Raw genomic sequence first — 15000 nt, forward strand, 5'->3', positions numbered from 1 at the left:
CATAACTTTCACACACAATATATATATATATATATATATATGTGTGTGTGTGTGTATGTATGTATGTATGTATGTATGTATGTATAAAATTCCAAAACTCGTAACTTTCACACAATATATATATATACACTGTGTGTATATATATATATATATATATATACATATATATATATATATATATATATTGTGTGTGTGTGAAAGTTATGAGTTTTGGAATCTTATATAATCGAAGTAATTATCATCATCCGTTATTATATTTATATTTACATTATTCACATAGATTTTTGGATAGGTCAATGATTATTGAAAGGATTACTGGACATGTTTTATCTGCATTTTTCTGCTTACTGAATGTATAAGAAATGTTACGGTATGTTTTCATAAAAGATAGGGAAAAGTAGAGACTTTCTTTACTTTTAAGAGCATTTCTAATTATATGTAATGTAATTTTTTAGAAAATGTGTATGGTTAGAGTTAGTTTAAATTCGTTAAATAGACAAGTTTATTCTATTCCCAACGGTTTTACTCGTTTTGATTTAATTGTGTGTGTATATTATTTATATATATATATATATATATGTGTGTGTGTGTGTGTGTATATATGTGTGTATGTATATGTAATTATTTACTTATTTATGTAATGAAGCTCGCGTTTTGTAAGTGTACTTGTACACATTGTAAATATATCCATTTATGTGATATTAAATTTATATATTTACATATATATACATACATACATATATATATATATATATATATGTGTGTGTATATGTATGTATGTATGTATATATATATATATATATATACATATATATATACACTTAATCAAAATGCAAGTAAATTTGACTCAATCCTTCCATGCAATTTTCTTACTGGCTGAAATTTAAAAGTTTATTTCATCATTCTTCCTTTCTATTATTCTTCTCTTGCAAGTACCTTTAATTCTTTGCTTTCGCTGCGTATGCATTTCATCTTTGCCCCTAACTGACTGCCACTGCGCAGGATCAGGTAAGCATTAAGTACACTCCAAGTCGGCCCTAATAATCGTGAGTGTTCCACCCGAGGCATTTGGTCTCTGAAGAAGTCTCTTGGGAGCTCTTTTGCCTAAAGTTGGAGGATGGCCTCCAGATGAGGAAGTCGTTGCAGATGATTCTTTCCTCGGCAAAGAAATGAGGGAATTTAATTAACTTCCGACTTCCTTCACTCTATTGTGTACTAGTTTGTAAGTAATTTTTTTTTAATGAAAGTTGTTCAAAAGTAATTTTAATTGTTTTTTCTTCAAATAAGTCAGAAAAATATTCTCGACTTTGGTTAGATCAAGTTTTGTAGCCAAGGGGAAGCGTGTACATTTATTGTAGACTAGTTTTTAAAGTGATTTATTCTTCTGGAAGTTGTTATACGTGATTTTTCCTTCTAGTCAAATTATTTTTTGTAGAGCAATTTTTTTTTTCTCTAGATAGAGATGATTGAATGTTTTTATCTTGTACTATTTTTGAAGTTTTTTACTCGTGTATGATCGAGTAAGATTTGTTTCGTATCTGCATAAATGATAATAGTTTTTTCGTGAACTATTACTGTATGAAGAACAATATGCTTTTATTATTATTATTATTATTATTATGATTATTATTATTGTTATTATTATTATTATGATTATTATTATTATTATTATTATTATTATTATTATGATTATTAATATGATTGTTATTATTATTATTATTATTATTGATTATTGTAGTATTACTATAATACCAGAATATTTCTTTTTTCGGATAATTTGAATATGGAATTTTAATTATACCACTGTTGCTAACTAATGTGTAATAACAAAAAATTTCATGTCCGTTGTTTTGCTTGAAGTAAGAGAGTATTCTTTATGATTTCTTCTTAACACGAATAGTACATTAATTAATCCAAGTGTTTCGTTGCAGACTCGAAATGACTCCTTGTTTTTCATTAAATGTCTTGTAATATTCTCATATTTTGATGCTGTTATTTTCATGTGAAGAAAATCACTTGCAATTGAAAGTCAGCCAAATTAAGTGTATTTTTGTCAGCATTATATTAAAGAAACAAATTTGCTTGAATTGAACAAGCGCGTTCTACTTCAAGTTGATTACTGGTGTTGACTGAAATGGGGAGAATTTAAATATTTACTCATTAATACGTCCTAAAAAAAAATGAAAAAAAAAAAATCGGATTCCAAGGTAATATAACATTGAAAAATATTCGTGCTGCTGCTTTTTGTCTTTCTGAAAAGGATATGAAATATTCAGACATTGTATTCTCATATCTTCATATTCATAATGATTAAGTTTAACATAGGAATTTTTTATTTTATTTTGTTAAAAAATTACTGAGAATGGAAATCTTTTCATTTTCTCTTCTTGTATGAATATTGTCTTTTCCCTTTCCCCAGGGTCAAATGATGCCCTTCAGTTTAAAAGATTTATCTTTTCGAACGAGGAAAAATAGAAGTCCCCTTTTCTGATTTTGAAATACCCCGACTTAACTGGATGTTTCGCTGCCAACCAAAAGGTTCGCGTATGTGCTTCAGTGATTTCTTTTCCAAAGTTTTATTATTTTTCCTCAGTTCACAGAGGGCCGCTTTTCAAAGTTTCGGCATTTCAGTGTCTTTGATTCAGAACTAAAATACGGAATACGTGAATACAGTGTTTGTTCTGGACGAAAGGCATTGTAGTTTCATGGCGTTCCTCGTGGCTTTTGGGTACGTCATGATAACATTTTCTAGGTTGGAAGATAGTGTTAGTTGCATATCAGATTCAAAGTTTGGCGTGCGCTCTCTCTCTCTCTCTCTCTCTCTCTCTCTCTCTCTCTCTATATATATATATATATATATATAATCATTCATATTTATATCAAATTTATAAGAAAATAGTCATAAAGTAGTCTTAATATTAATTTTAAGTTAATCAACGTTTGAAATTCTAAAAAGAATATGATTTACAAGCAAATTTTTTCCTTGAATCTGATTAGGCGATTTCTATGATATGAATATACATTGCCTATTTTGCTAAATAGCCTTTCGCACTTTACTGAAGAGGGAGGGACTGGATTATTGTAGGTAAGGATGCCTAAAATTGACAATCTATATTTATTCAACTCCCGCCAATCTAACTGATCACCTTCTAATTGATGTATCTTCATTGAGAGGTATCTATCCACTTCCCTACACAATTTTGCATAAGTTTTCAGAGACAAATCCATTGAATTTGATCTCACTAATATTGACTCTGTGACACACGGTTCTCTTTAATAATTCACCGGAGCACATTTCAACATCGAATTCCATTTAATCAGTAACTTTAGGAGGATCATCTACTTCTAATTCCACTTGCGGATTAACATTTCTAGAAGCACTAGTAGTAGTCTTTCTCTTTGTTGACTTCTTCCAATTTCGGACGTTTTTCAAATACCTCTTGCAGGTTTTTCTTGATGTTCGTCAATGATGTTTCTGGGGATTCATCGCTACTCTGGAACAAAACATCTTTATAACTTGGATCCAATAAGATTTTTAAGAATCTAGGAAATAGGTTGTCCAATGATGTTTTGTGATCTGTCACCATGCAGACTTAAAATCAATGGAAGCCAATGTGATAAAGGATTTCATAAATTGATGTTTGGAATGATATTAGATGCAGTGTTTGATCTTATGCTGAGTTACTGTGGTTTTATAGAATATTTTCAAGTTCACCAGTTTTCCAATGATGGCGCCCTCGTTCGCGTTAAAGGCAGAAAGAATAGCTGCAAAGTCTGTAAAAAAAAGTTAGACTAGAAAAACCAGTACCTCGACACCCTTTACAATGTTTAGACCTTTGTCTCTATGATAAACGTATTTTGTAAGGTGATATGTTGAACTCTTGCAGTGCACCCCGGAAGATTTCAGTTATATGGGTAGCATTGTGTAGGCCAGGGAATGGTATTGCTCCCAAAACAACTGCCTTTTGTTCAAAGCTCCGTTGATGCATATGTGCTGTCAAACAATCGTGCGACCGACATGCTCTGCTTTGTCAATGGTGGTCTTTAATTTTGCATTTATTGATGCGTGGATTGATGTATTGATGCGTGGATTGATGACAAAATCTTTTCTAATAAATGCTTTTGCTGGGTAATTGATAGTTGGGTTTCAATGACCTAATCTTTAAAAGCCATCCTCTTAAACGAAGAAGTATGGATGGCAGACCATGGCTGTCATCTCACCAATGGTGTAATGTGTAGCTTGGGTTTAAGTGCTATTTGTATCCCAAATGATTTATACGTTCAAAAGTTTGCTGAAGGATGATTTGATTAGCACTACTGCTGGGAGGAATTGTAACTTGTCTTTTCTGAACATTCGAAATATCAGAATTTTATTTGCGTTCCAGGATATTTTTCCTTTTCTTCTAACAATTCGAGAGAGAGAGAGAGAGAGAGAGAGAGAGAGAGAGAGAGAGAGAGAGAATATTAAAGTATGTTTTCTTTGTTAATGGATTACTGATACAAATGCCTAACCCGTATTGAGATGATCTTACTATTTAACTATCTTGTTATACGACTTTTCATATTATTTGCATTATTTCTCTTCTTTCCTTAGTGGTTTTGTCCCCCCCCCCCCTCTCTCTCTCTCTCTCTCTCTCTCTCTCTCTCTCTCTCTCTCTAAAATATTCACATACACAGCTACATGCATACATAAAATACATACATTTATACATACTCAAGGTGAGAATTTTTTTTATTATAAATGGAAAAAAATCCATTGCTTACTAAATGTTTTTTTATGAAATTAGATTTAAATAAATTCTTCAATATCAGCCAAACTTCAGCCGATACCAATACTCCAAAACTGGCTGAAATCACCGATACCGGTGTGTGAGATATATATATATATATATATGTGTGTGTGTGTGTGTGTATATATATATATATATATACACACATATCTATATATATATATATATATAGAAATTTTATATATATATATATATATATGCATGCAATCATTACTCTCTCCCGTCAGTTGTCATGGAAATATATAGTGTGCTTATTCTAAAGAGACTAGACAAAAAGCTGAGAGATGATGAAGCAGGATTTAGAAAAGGTAGATGTTGTACTGTCCCAATTTTCATTTTAAGTCATGTGGTACAGCAGTGTGTAAAATATAATATTCCACGTTTGATTGCATTTGTGGACTATGAAAAGCCTTTGATAGTGTGCACCGGCCAATTTTGTAGAGAATCCTGCGTTATTATGAAATTCCTCTTGAATATGTAAATTTGATTAAGTCTTCGTGAGAATATTAAGTACAAAGTTAGTGTTAGGCGAGTCCTGTGAACAGTGGAGTACCCCAATGGAATGTGTTGTCACCTATCTCGTTTATCCTCCTCATGGATTTTCTCATGCATAGAACAGTTGGGGATGATAGTGAAGGATTGGGCTGGATTGGTAACAGGAAATTAGATGACCTAGAGTATGCTGCCCTTATTAGTAAAACGCCACTGGACTTGCAAAGCTTGCTCATCAGAATGCATGAATATCACATTAGGTTGATATTAAGATGAATAGATGAAAGGCAGATAATTAGAACGGAATATGCAATGAAAGATGAAATATTATTGGAGAGAAAAAGGATTTAGTAGGTGGAATCCTTTAAATCCTTAGGAACTATGACCGCTAATACAGTGTATTTAGAATTAGAGTTTAATGAAAGATGGAAAAAAGCAAATCAGACAAGGGCTAGGTCAAGAAAAATTTGGAAATCAAATCGCCTGAAATTATATATATAAAAAAGGCTATATATCAGTTTAGTGAGATCGGTGTTACTCTATGGAAATGGATCGTGGTATGACAATGAACAATATCCAACAGATTTTTTAGATTAGAGAACAAAGACCTTAGAAGAATATTGGGAATATGATGGCAGGACAGGATTAGAAATAAAACTATAATAAAGGTTACTCAAGTGCCATATGTGGATGGGATCATGATGAAGGGTAGCTGGAGATGGTATGGGCATGCTCTTCGCACTCCCCGAGAGAGATTAGTTCACCAAACTTTTAACTGGGCTCCACAAGCCACTAGAAGAATTGGATGACCCAGACTTACATGACTGAAGGACTAGAGATGATGAATGGAGAAGTATTGAATTAAAAGCTCAAGATAGAGACGACTGGCAAAATCTAACTGAGGCCCTTTTGCGTCAGTAGGCGTAGGGAAATATATATATATATATATATATATACATATATATACATATATATATATATGTATATATATACATACATATATATATATACTGTATATATATACAGTATATATATATATATATATATATCCCGCTTATGTGTAAAAAAAAAGGTTCCTTTTATTTGAAGCATTCTTGATGTCATATCATTTGAAATCTCCGCATTCAACTTAGTCATTGATTGCATACCATCTCAATGAAGGATGGTATGTCCTTAGAAATTACCCCAATTTTCAGTAAAATGTAGGAAACTTTTGCGATACCTCGTAATTATTTACGCTCATAAAAATATATTGGAGATAATTTTTAAACGTTTTAGACTCTGGTATTTGAATAGTGATTTTTATTGATAATTTAGTAATCTCATGCGAAGAGTAGTGCTTAGCAACTTATCCTATTAATGCGCATTTATTCCTTTATTCAAGTGTATTGGTAATTGACGTTTAAGAGGAGAGTTGGATCGCTTTTCCAATCCAATTTTGTGTGATTATTTCCATGACATTTTAGGCAAACTCCCGGGGAAAAAAGTATTTCCAAATCGATTATCCGATTTTATATGATTATAGTTTATTTGCGCACGCGAATTATATATATATATATATATATATATACTTATATATATACATACATATGTATATATATGTATATATATGTATATATATGTATAATATATATATATATATATATATATATTTATATATACACACACATACATACATACATATATGTGTGTGTGTATATATATATATATATATATATATCTATACAGTATGCCTTAATAATGGTTTTACATTTTTATACTTATATATATATATATATATATATATATACAGTAAATATATGTTTGTGTGTCTGTCTGTCTGTCTGTGCGTGCGTGCGTGCATGTTGTAAATATTGATTTTAATATTTCTTTTTCAACTTTCGTTACTTTGCTCATTGAATTATTGAACATAGCTCCAGTTAAATAGTATTATTCTTATTGACTTTGTTGAAATGTTAGTTTACGTATTTTGAAAGCTATCAAAACTCTCTCTCTCTCTCTCTCACTCTCTCTCTCTCTCTCTCTCTCTCTCTCTCTCTCTCTCTCTCTTTAGAACATAGAATGGTCAGGAGAATAATTTATTTTTCAATTTTTTTTCACCGCCCTTTTATATTGGGAGAAAAGTGTTCTCAAATTTCACTCAGTCGAATATTCTGAATTTACTCTTAAATTATGAACGAATAGTCTTCACATTTAGAATCAGAATTTAGTTTCTGGTTATTTTCCTCTTCACCCCCCCCCCCCTCCCCCCCGTATTGTACTGCAAGTCGTGGAAGAGGTTCCCCTTTGATGTCAGGTCGAGGTTTAAAAGAAAAAGGTCACTACTCCTATTAGCGCAAATCAACATCAAATGGAAACCTAGAGGATATATATATATATATATATATATATATATATTTTTTTTTTTTTTTTTTTTTTTTTTTCTTTTTTTTCTCCAATTCAATATTTTATTACCTCCGTTAAGGAGGTTATGTTTCCGAGTCGATTATTCATTTATTTATTTTACTGTGTGTAAACATTATGATGTCAAAACTACTTGACGGATTTTGACGGAATTTCCACTACAGATAAATCTTATGTCATGGACGACCCCATAAATTTTGGAGATGATTCCGATTCTAAACCTGGATTTCATTTTTCGCCATTTTTAAAGTTAACGTCAAAGCAAATTGACGGATTTTGACGAAATTTCCACCACAGATAGATCATTAACCTTTGGCGGAGGTCAAAAACCTCTGATTGTTCTTACTTTCTATATGCTTCCTGTGGTTGTATTTATATGAGTAATGCTACATAACTTTGGTGGTGTAATATATCTGTTTTCTCTATTTCATTTGGTTTTAAACATTTAAATTCGCCCTGTTACTATTTTAGTCGGTGTTTATCAGAATATGTTACATTGCTTTAACGTTTTATGTATGTGAAATAATTGAGATTTATATTGAAGGTTATATGAGAGGTTTATTTTAGTTGATGAAAGGATTATGAGGAAGGTTTTCTCAATCATGCAAAATAACCTTTGTAGTTGATTACGAAATAACCTATTGCTGTGGAATCTAGAGATTTAAAGAGTATAATTAATAGAAACTTCCAGTCATATAAGTGGAAGCTTTTTCAACTGTATAATGCAATTCTTCTTCACCCAAGGGAATTAACTACTGCACTGCAATTGCTCAGTAACTTCTTTCCTCTTGGTAAGGGTAGAAGAGACGTTTTAACTTTGTAAGCAGCTCTCCTAGGAGAAGGCCACTCCAAAATCAAACCAATGTTCTTTAGTCTTGGGTAGTGCCATAGCGTCTGTACCATGGTCTTCCACTGTCTTGGGTTAGAGTTCTCTTGCTTCAGGGTACACTCGGGCACACTATTCTATCTAATTTCTCTTCCTCTTGTTTTGTTAAAGTATTTATAGTTTATATAAGAATTATTTATTTTAATGTTGTTACTGTCCTTAAAATATTTTATTTTTCTTGTTCCTTTCCTCACTGGGCTATTTTCCCTGTTGGGGCCCCTGGGCTTATATCATTCTGATTTCCAATTGTTGGGGGGCGTAATGATCTACCATGCACGTAGGAACGTAAAGAAGTTAGTTTATCTATCCAAACAGCTGGGGAATTCTGCAAATGCAAGGAATTGCACTCCGGTTTGAGCCTGGCTAAAGGTCCTTATAACAAACTCTTGTCCTGGGAGTATCTCTAGAATGAGAGGCCAAGCAATAGCGTTCCTGAGACTCATAACGTATTATAAAACTATATGAATCTCTACCCACTTTAAATATTATATCCAGTGGCTACACGATCCCGTAGATGGTTTGTTCTGCTGAGCAAACTGGAATGTTGATAACTATTTTAAGCGTTTTTCAATTCGAGAAGCGCAAGTGTATACCTATCGCTAAAATTATTTCTCTACATAACATATTCATCTAGTAGTAGGACACCGAGGTTTATGGGTGGCTGAGATCCTGGTAAACATTCTTTGTGACTCGATGGAGTATTCTGTTACACGCTGAAAAATTTTCTTTATGACAAGTTAGAAATAATTTTTGTTGACATTGGATTTTTTTTTACTAAAGGACATTTTTCTTTGTGATCAGTGGAAAATATTTTATGTGACATTCAAAAACGTAAAACATTATGCCGTGACATGTTTTAAAAAATTCTTTCCTGGTATAATCTTTTTCGACTAGTTTGATTTTTTACTTTTGGCAAAAAAAATTCTTTGTGACACGTTGGAAAATAATTTTGTCGACTTGTTTGATTTTTTTTCTTATGGCACATTAGAAAGTGTTCCTTGTGACGTGTTAGAAATCTTTTCTTGCAACGTTATAAAAAAAAAACTTTATTACACGTTGGTAAACAATTTCGTTACACGTTGGGAAACTTTTTGTGACACGTCATTAAATGTTTGTGACACTTGAGTCACATTTCCCACACACTCTTCCTTAAATTTTCAGAGCCATGCTTCAGCCAGTGCTAGAACCAGTGATCTCCATCAGTGCTATGCTGGAATGGTTTTGCCACACCACTGATCTATTTATCACCGAATTTGAACGAAATGGCGCTGTGCCAATGTATGGAGGATCACCTATACATAGGCAAATTCGGGGCCAAGGGTGTGGGGTTTGCAAGCCTGGCCTAGAATAGTAAATTCGTAGGGACTATTGATAGTTCCTTTGAGCCACAGAGAGACCAGAATACCATGCGATAATTTAAAGTGTACAGGTTAAAAGGTGGCTTCACCAGAAGGAGAGGCAAAGAACAGGCTATTATGGTTTTGCTCATTAGCATAGAGATCCTGCATATATACTGTGTGTGTATATATATATATCTATATATATATATATATATATATATTATATATATGTATGTATGGATATATATATACAGTATATATACTGTAAATATATATATATATATATATGTATATATATATATATATATTTATATATTTATATATATATATATATGAATGTATGGATATATATATATATATATATACATACATATATATATATATATATATATATGTATATACACACATACATACATTATATGGTAACTGAGCTACCTACATTCAATGTTTTTCCTGGATTGCTTGGATTGGTGTGATTTACCTTGCTGAGAGAGAGAGAGAGAGAGAGAGAGAGAGAGAGAGAGAGAGATATCATAGCTTATTCAGCCCAAAGCACAACATTCTCTCTGACGCCTTGTTTGCCGGTATCAAAGAATACCCCCCTTTTTTTTGCTTGTTTGTCCTGCACGCCGGAAAGGATTGTAGGCCTGTGTCTTTGTTTGTGATTCTCTGTCTTTTTTTTGTACAATGGGTCGTTCTGCTCTGAAAGCTTGGCATATGGTTTCTAACATTTATTTTAGGATTTTGGACCTGTGTTTTTGTTCATCCGATTCATCATCATCTCCTCCTACCCCTATTGACGTGAAGGGCCTCGGTTAGATTTCGCCAGTCGTCTCTATCTTTAGCTTTTAATTCAATACTTCTCCATTCATCATCTGTTCATCTGATTATTCAGATTATTTAGTAAATAAACAATCGGTTTATTGTTGTACTTGTCAAATGCAAATAGCATCAGACTATTAGTATTATATATGACATATCTGTTTTGACGTTGTTACTGTTTTTAGAATGATTTATCGTTAATTTGTTCTCATCACTTATTTATTTCCGTATTTCCTTTCCTCACGGGGCTACTTTTCCCTTTTGGAGCTCTTGGGCTTTAGCATCTTGCTTTTCCAGCCAGGGATGTAGCATGGCTAATAATAATAATAATAATAATAATAATAATAATAATAATAATAATAATAATAATAATATGCCGCTTTATGATTTTGAAAATGTAAATAACCTTCTTGTTAACTGACCTTCCATCTTTTTTAATATTCATAATTAAAGAAAAGTCTTAATTAATTTTCTGTACACTTCTCTGTGTTAATTGATTCCTTCATATGTCACAGAACGCCTGTTATGTTACGCGCTCTTGAAATTCACGTATGATGAATGAGGTTCTAATTATTAATTGAAAAGGCAAAAGTCTTACTGCGCAATTAGCTCTCGAGCATTTCGCTATTCTTCCATTCGTTGAATTGTTTTTCATGTAATGATTTTAATTAGACGAATACTAGCTCTTTGCGTATGGTGAAAAATCAAAATAGATTTTATGATTTTTTTTTTTTTTTTTTTTTTTTTTTTTTTTGTTTCCGTCAGTCTGAAAATGAAATATCAGTTTGTGGAATCCGATCGGTAGAGACTTTGTTGTTCAATCAGCTTCAGATTTGTTCTCTCTCTCTCTCTCTCTCTCTCTCTCTCTCTCTTTCTCTCTCTCTCTCTCTCTCTCTCTCACACAAAACCGGTTGTTTTTATGCCTGGCGTTGGTTTAGTGTATTATTATTGCTTGTTCTTCACTAAATACTTATTTTTGTAATATAATAGGAACTGCATGGTCTCACACACACTGGTGTCGGGCTGTATAGCCCATATCCATAAATGTAATCCTTCATTAGTACGGTTAGACTATCTAACTATCTATCTATCTATCTACCTATCTATCTATCTATCTATATATATATATATATGTGTGTGTGTATATATATATATATATATATATACATACATACATAAATACATACATTTGTGTATTTATATGTGTGTGTATTAGAGCAACCATTTATACTTGGAAATATCAGACCACAGATGATCCATTAATATGGTACTAATTTTTCCTTGGGAATAACTTGAACTCAGTATGTGTCTGTTTGATATGGATAATACCCTTAGTTTCGTGATGATTTTTATCACAAAACTGTTCGCTTGCTTACAAGTGAATCCAACATCCGACCTTATTACCTAATTAAATTATATATATAACCTTTAATATAATTACTCATTGGTAAAGTTTTCGCTTAGATTTGATGTAAGTTTCATAAATGTATATTATTTTTATTATTGTTATTATTATTATTATTATTATTATTATTAATAGGTAATCTCGTGTATGGTACAGAATATTAAGAATTCCGGTAAAAAAAATAGTTTATTTTATGTTATATTTTTAATATGTAGAGCTTTTTTTTTTCCAATTTTCCTCAAGCATAATACATCGAAAACTATCTTGTAAAGATTTGTATTATTGAAAATCTCAACCCTACCGCTCTTCTTATATGTCTAATATAATCTCTTTGAAAAGACAGAAGACAGGTCAAATGGCTGTTCTGCTTAATGGAATTTGCATAAAAGACAGCGACGGGCGAGATTAGACTGTTATCATGAAAGCTTATCGGTGGATAAAAAAGACGTAATTAGGTCGTGAGATGGAATCACTACGCGTTATCCTTAATTATTCCCCACGGGAAGACTGGTCGTAGATGTGATGGCTATTGCCCCGTTTACATAGACGAGCTTATTACTCATTATTAAAACTTGGTTAACTAGCATGAGAGAGAGAGAGAGAGAGAGAGAGAGAGAGAGAGAGAGAGCAGGTGCTTAATGTCATTCATTCCTTTTATCAGGGGTTTCTCTTATTCTAATTCCAGGGAGAGAGAGAGAGAGACACACAGAGAGGGAGGGGGGAGTCCTTGATTTAATGCCATTCATTCCTTTTATCAGGGGTTTTTCTTATTCTAATTCCAGTTTGAAAATTGATTTAGCAAACTACTATTAGGTGTTTTGTGCATTTGGAATTATTGATCATAGTCTTGGTTATATTTATGTAATTTTAAGAATTATAGCTACATTGATGTGTGTATATATATATATATATATATATATATATATGTCTACTGTATATATAGTTATGATTTAGCATTTTTACATAAGCACTGGCTGATTCATTTTAATTTTCATACACACATTATATTATTATGTTTTGTCAGTTTTGCGAGATCAGTTGGTTACAGTTGTGGGCATAGTCTTAATTAATAGCTGTATCAGTTTTATACTGATATATTTCGCTTACTTTTATTATTGGAAAAATGTTATGGAAATATTTTAGTGAACTACTAAGTTTCTTCCATTTTATGCATTTTACGTTATTGTCCAAAGAAATCGCTGTATTTGTATAAATTGCTATAGAAATGAAATTGCAGGGGTGCTTCACCGGGAAAGTAACTTTGTAGGTGTACAGAGAGAGAGAGAGAGAGAGAGAGAGAGAGAGAGAGAGAGAGAGAGCCTTGTAAGGAATCTAGAAGATGAAGAGATTAGCTGGATTCATCCGTTGATATATGCGTGGGATGAAGTTTATGGGAACAAAGTACGTGCAATTCAATTCGTAAAGTATAGTGTTGAGAAACAAGGGTTATGTTTGGTATTCATTGGAATACTTACAATTTTTATTCAAAATGTAATTGGGGAAAAATGTGTAAATGTTTTATGTTAAAGAGATGCACTATAGTCCATTTCTTTTAGCGAGGCAGATTTGCACCGACTTGCAGCGGTGCCCTTTTAGCTCGGAAAGGTTTACTGATCCCTGATTGGTTGGACAATATAATTCTAACCAATCAGCGATCATGTAACTTTTCCGAGCTAAAAGGGCACCGCTGCGAGTCGGTGCAAAACTGCCTCGCTAAAAGAAATGGACTATAGTGCAATATAAAAGCGATGATAAAATTAAATAAGTGGAAGATAATTGAATAATTTCAATCGAATTGATTATTCAGAAGATAATACGAATAGGAAGGTGATAAAAAGTGTGGAGATAACGATAAGAGGAGCATCACGTTGGCATGATTGGTCCTAAATATTCCCCCGTGAGCAAAATGAAGATGTTTAGAAGTGTCACTCTTGCCCTTATCCCGAGTTCAAATATTCAAGGACAAAAGGCGAGGTAATAGGTCCTTACTTTGTTGCAGTGAAGTCTTTAACAGGAAAGATTTTTTCCAATAATTGAAAATTTTTTGCAAGACGAAGGTTTTTTTTTTTTTTTCTTATATCCATTTATCGTATTATTATTATTATTATTATTATTATTATTATTATTATTATTATTATTATTACTTGCTAAGCTACAACCCTAGTTGGAAAAGCAGAATTCTATAAGCCCAGGGGCCCCAATAGGGAAAATAGCAAAGTAAGGAAAGGAAAGAAGGAAAAATAAAATATCTTAAGAAGAGTAACATTAAAATAAATATAACCTATATAAACTATAAAAACTTTAAAAAAAAACAAGAGGAAGAGAAATCAGATAGAAGAATAGTGTGCCTGAGTGTACCCTCAAGCAAGAGAACTCTACCCCAAGACAGTGGAAGACTATGATACAGAGGCTATGGCACTACCCAAGACTAGAGAACAATGGTTTGATTTTGGAGTGTCCTTCTCCTAGAAGACCTGCTTACCATAGCTAAAGAGTCTCTTCTACCCGTACCAAGAGGAAAGTAGCCACTGAACAAATACAGTACAGTAGTTAACCCTTTGAGCGAAGAAGAATTGTTCGGTAATCTCAGTGTTGTCAGGTGTATGAGGATAAAGGAGAATCTGTAAAGAATAGGCCAGACTTTTCGCCGTATGTGTAGGCAAAGATAAAGAACCGTAACCAGAGAGAAGGATCCAATGTAGTACTGTCTGGCCAGTCAAAGGACCCCATAACTCCAGAGTTTCTTGGTAATTAGAGAGGCCTCACCTTTGACATGGGTAGTCTTGCTTCGCATTGAAGGAAGGGGCAAATAAAATTGGATAATACTCCGGTATTCAGTATTATCTGAGTATGAATATATAA

At 32.4% G+C, this 15000-nt stretch overlaps 1 protein-coding gene across 1 annotated transcript in view; it reads left to right on the top strand.

The window, feature by feature from the left end:
• The window catches only part of LOC137633141 (polycomb group protein Pc-like), a 1013348-nt gene that overhangs the window by 775952 nt on the left and 222396 nt on the right, over window positions 1-15000 (top strand). The gene's annotated exons all lie outside the window — the stretch shown is intronic.

Source organism: Palaemon carinicauda, chromosome 42 (genome assembly GCF_036898095.1).
Source record: "Palaemon carinicauda isolate YSFRI2023 chromosome 42, ASM3689809v2, whole genome shotgun sequence".
Taxonomy (NCBI): domain Eukaryota; kingdom Metazoa; phylum Arthropoda; class Malacostraca; order Decapoda; family Palaemonidae; genus Palaemon; species Palaemon carinicauda.